Source organism: Nomascus leucogenys, chromosome 13, assembly GCF_006542625.1.
Source record: "Nomascus leucogenys isolate Asia chromosome 13, Asia_NLE_v1, whole genome shotgun sequence".
In the NCBI taxonomy this organism is placed as follows: Eukaryota; Metazoa; Chordata; class Mammalia; order Primates; family Hylobatidae; genus Nomascus; species Nomascus leucogenys.
Window position 1 is genome coordinate 13,821,360 of NC_044393.1, and position 5,354 is coordinate 13,826,713.

Below are 5,354 nucleotides of genomic sequence, written 5' to 3' on the forward strand. Positions count from 1 at the left end.
ACCCGAGTTCTGGGAAGCTTGGGCCGAGTTCCCGGAAGGGGTCAGCCAGTTCAGTAAACAGATTGGCTGGTTCGTCGTCACAGCTGAGCGGGGCGGGCCTGCAGCTCAAGAGGCAGGAGATGGAGGCTGGTGGCCAAGGGGACACAGGAACCGCCCCCGGCCCCGTTCGGGGTGCCAGGGCAGCCTGGCCCAGGCTCTGCAGATGAAAGGAGAAACCAAGGCCCAGAGAGGGCAAGGCAGTTGCCAGAGAGCACACAGCAGGTCCGGAGTGTGGACCTAGAATTCTGGTCTTCTCATCCAGTGCTCTCAGCATCACTCTGACTGATGGGCAGGAGGGGCCAAATCACCCCAAATTGTAACCTAAGCCCCCCAACCCCCCAAATCCTAACCTGGACCCTAAGGCCAGTGTGTTGGATGAAGGGAGAAATAAATGGAAGGCAACTTGGGAAGGAAGCAACTTTGAGGGGATACTGGGCTGTCCCCTGTGGTAGATCCTATAATCATAGTAACTGCTTCTAGTGTTTCTTGAGCCTCTATTATGTGCAGGGCATTACCCTAAGTGCCTTCCATAAATCCACCCATTTAATATTCAGCCACCTTTATACAAATAAACACAGCCATCACGTTTAAAGCATCCACTGAGTGCCAGGCACTGAGCTGGGTGATCGACATGCACCACCCGGGATCCTCTGTGGACCTTGCCAGGGAGGCATCGCCGTCACCTCCGTTCATCAGATGAGGAAACAGATGCCCAGGAGGGCGAGCAGCTGAGGCGTATGGTGGGAGGAGAGCAGGCTCCAGAGTCGACTGACCCAGGGATTCAAATCTTTACTTTGACCCTTCCTGCTGTATGGCCTCATGCAAGTGACTCTACCTCTCAGAGCCTCAGTTTACTCATCTGGTAAATGGGGGTGATTATGGTACTGGAAACACTGGAGCCAGACTTGGTGGGAGCGCGTGTGTGTCATGATAGGGCAGTGGCTGGAGCGCAGACTTTTGGGTTGAATCCTGCGGTGCCCCTTCTTGGCTGTGTAAACTTGGGCATGCTGCTTAGCCTCTCTGGGACTCAGTGTCCTCTGTAAAATGGACGTAGCACCTCCCTCATGCGGCAGGTGGGAAGAATGAATGAGCAGAAATCCCCGCAGCCTTCTGTGCGAGGCCAGGTGTTCTGTAGCCACTGAACACAGGCGACTTGTTCTTACATTTCGCCTATGATGGCTCCACTGGGGTGAGGGGAAGGACACTAGACCGTGGGCAGAAGGACGAGGCACCCACATTCTTTGCTGCCCTTTTGCACCCACAAACAATCTGGAAAGAGAAGCTCAGCCTTGCCTGCCTCCTTGAGGCTCAGGGCTGAGGCTTGTCGTGAATGGTTGCCATGGCATCTTCCCCACCTCCCCACCAGCCACTCTGCCTTGCTATGGACTCCACGTTCCTCCCCTGCTTAAAACCCTCTAGGGCTCCCCATTCCTCTTCTCATGCACTACTCCCCAGTTTGGCTGAGCCCCAGACAGGCCTTATCGTGGCTCTTTGGTTCTTGGCACCCCAGCCCCAGCCCCAGTGCCTTTGGTCCAAACCCTCACCCTCATCATTCCCACCTCACACTTGTGCACACACAGGGCCCTTCACCGGGCATGCCCTCACTTTCCCTAACCCACCTGCCTGGTCTGGATTTCACCTACCCTTCAACACACATATTCAAAACCTCCTCCTCCAGGGAGCCTGCCCTGATCCTCTCCTCTCAAAGTGAACTCTTTCTAGACTCTCTCTCTCTCTAAACCTCACTTACGTCTTTCTATCATTATATATCAACTATTTTTGTCCATCACCTCAAATTTTGGCAGCTGGGAGGTAGAAAATTTGCACAAGGGAGATTTTGGGGAAAAAATATTGCCTCTAAAATACTTAAAGAAATCTGCTGGCCAGGTGTGGTGGCTAACGACTGTAATCCCAGCACTTTGGGAGGCCGAGGCAGGTGGATCACTTGAAGTCAGGAGTTGGAGACAAGCCTGGCCAACATGGTGAAACCCTGTCTCTATAAAAAAATACAAAACTTAGCCAGGTGTGGTGGTGCATGCCTGTAGTCCCAGCTACTCAGGAGGCTGACGTGGGAGAATCACTTGAACCTGGGAGGTGGAGGTTGCAGTGAGCTCACACCACTGCACTCCAGCCTGCTGGGCGACAGAGTGAGACCCTGTCTCAAAAAAAAAAGAAAAAGAAAAACCTGCTAAGTTGAAATTTTAAAATCTTTAATTAACCCACTCACACTTTATAATTCTATATTAAGTTTCTAATTTAATATTTACAAAAATATTACAAAAATTTTCGAGGCGTTTGTAAACAATCTGCGAGTGAGAATGTTTCTTGTTGGGCAAACGTTCCCTGGTGTACGCAGGGTTGCCAAGAACCCGAAGTAAGTGGTAAAATAAACGCACTGCTTGCTGCCACACAATTTCAGAAGTGAAGTTACTAACATTATTAAAGTGTTTGGGTGATTTTTCCAACCCTCTTTTGGGTCCAATCTGACCTTCCGTGTCCGTTTATTCCCTGTCATCCTCATCAACCCATCTCCTTCAACTCCTTTTCCAGTTCCCCGTCTTCTTACCTCCCTCCACCTGGAAAACAGTCTTCCATATTCCTGCCACACATGCTTGCTCACACTCCTCCGTCCCCTGCAATGCCCTCTCCTCTTTTTTGTGGGAATCTGACCCTTCTTCAGAGCTGAGTCCAAGCACCGCCTCTCCAAGGCACCCTGTCCAGCCCCGATCCAGGACCATCTGCCAGGCTCGGAGGCAGCTGTGCTAACTCTCCCGGCCAGCTCCTTATCTGCAAAATGGAAGGGCTGCACTATCACAGAGGCCTCAAACTCATGGCCCTGAGGCCAAACCTGGACTGTATATGCATATATTTGCTCTAACATTTAAATATCAACAGGTTTCATATAACAATCTAGATCAAGCTTGTCCAACCCACGAACCACAGGCCACATGTGGCCCAGCATGGCTTTGAATACGGCCCCACACAAATTCATAATGTTTCTTAAAACATGAGATTTTGTTTGCGATTTTTTCTTTTTAGCTCATCAGCTACCGTTAGTGTTAGTGTATTTTATGTGTGGCCCAGGGAAGCCAAAAGGTTGGACACCCCGATCTAGATTCACAGCTTCTCATGAAAAACTGTCAGTCCCGACCTTCCCACGTGGCGACACTGGCAGAAACTGAGCAGTGTCCACCCCTTTAGACAGGCCTGCACCCATCTCCCACCACTTCACCATGAGTGCTGCTTGCCCAGCCCTGGCAGCACCTGAGTTTGGCTTTTTTCAGTCTCAGAATCCCTTCTTTTATTTTATTCCAATTTTTATTATTATTTATTTATTTTCTTTTAGAGACAGGGTTTCGCCATGTTGCCCAGGCTAGTCTCTAACTCTCAGGCTCAAACAATCCTCCCATCTCAGCCTCTCAGAGTGCTGGGATTACAGGCATGAGCCATCATGCCTGGCTGTGAGGCTGCCTTTTGGAACCAGTCCTCCAATGAGGCTGATCCTCTGACTCCCTTGAAAAAGCATTTTAGAGTCTCCTGGTCTGCTGGCAGGGAAAGGCCCCCTGCCCACTTGTTCCCATCTGCACCCGCAGAAGAGACCCTTCCCCAGTGTACATCCTCTGGACACTTTAATTCTTTGAAGCACAGTGTGAAAAACTCAGCATCCCCTGAGGCCAGGTTGCGACCACGCCAGGTTCTGGGCCCTGCCCCAGACCTATGAAGTTGGCATCTGGAGGAGAAACTTTCTAATGCGGCCCCTCAAACCAGTTCCCCATCTCAGCAAACGATAGCGCCTGCATCCACCCATCCACTCCAACATCTCCCTCGCCCAACCCAACAAATCCTGCTGGCTTTGCCTTCCAAACAGAATCCAGCCCCTTCTCCCACCTCTGCTGCCACTGCCCTCCTTTTGCCCTGGACTAGGGGAGTCATCTCTGCTGGGTTCCCTGCTCTCATCACAACATCCTTGCCACCCACAGTCCACTTGCCCCATTTGCAGCCAGAGAGATCCTGCACCCGGGACACATTCCACAATGTCTGGAAATAATTTTAGTTGTCACAGCTGGGTTTGGGGAGGGGGTGCAACTGACAACCTCTCCAGCGGGCAGAGGCCAGGGACATTGCTTAACATCCTACACTGCACAAGACGACCCCACTACAGAGCAGCATCCAGCCCCAAATGTTAATGGTGCCGAGGCTGAGGAACTTGGTGTTAGAACCTGAGTCAAGCCATCTCCCTCCTGTGCCCAGAGCCCTCCAATGCTCCCACCTCACTTGCAATAAAATTCAAACTCCTCCTCCTCCTGTGGCCCTCAGGGCCTGGATGATCTCTGGCTCTCCTTCACTTTTCCCCACAGTGCAAGCTTGTTCCAACCTCAGGGCCTTTGCATCTGCTCTTCCTACCATCTGGAATGCTCTGTCCCAGACATCTGTGTGGCCAGCCCCTTCAATTCCTGCAGACTCAGCCCCTTTCTCCATTGGTCTCACTATGGGACATGCTATGTCTTTCACTTATTTGTCATTTCTTTGCTGTCTCCCCCTCCCAAAACCTAAGAGCCATAAAGTCAAAGGATTAGTCCATTTTGTTTCCTGCTGTCTCCCTAGTACTTTAGCACATGCTAGATGCTCAATAAATGCTTCCCAAACAAGCACATGACTTGGTCTACCAGGCCTCCTGTGCATTTGAATTTTAGAGTTGCAAAGGTTTAGTCTGCTGAGGGCTGGTGATTCCTTTGTCCTGGAGGAAAAAATTCAGTAGTTCCAGGACTCCATGATCTGAAGCATCTGAAGCATCCATGGAGCTTCCATTTGAGGCCCAGAGCATTGCCCAAGGGTCTCACTCAAGGCCTCGCTTAAAGAGGGGAAGACAAGTAGGGTGAAAGAGAAGGTGAGGCAGGGGCTGAGCCAGGAGTTTGGGAAGGCTGAGGCCACAGGTGGTGGTGGGTGACAGAGCTCAGCTTGTGTGGGTCCCAGGGCTTCACAGCCATCAGGACTCCAGGAGTGCAGCACCAGCCTTCAGATCCCCATGCCCTTTGCAGCATGAGATACACCCAGGGAGGCACTGGGAGGGGGCTTCTGGAGACCTCCGGCCACAGCTCAGAAAATAAAGATGGACAATTTGGCTCAGGAAAAAGCCACGTAAAGTGAGTAATTCACCAAGAACCAGAGCCAAAACATCATAATGAAGAATGACCTTAGAGAATGGCCTGGTGCGGTGGCTCACGCCTGTAATCCCAGCACTTTGGGAGGCCGAGGCAGGCGGATCACGAGGTCAGGAGATTGAGACCATCCTGGCTAACACGGTAAAACCCCGT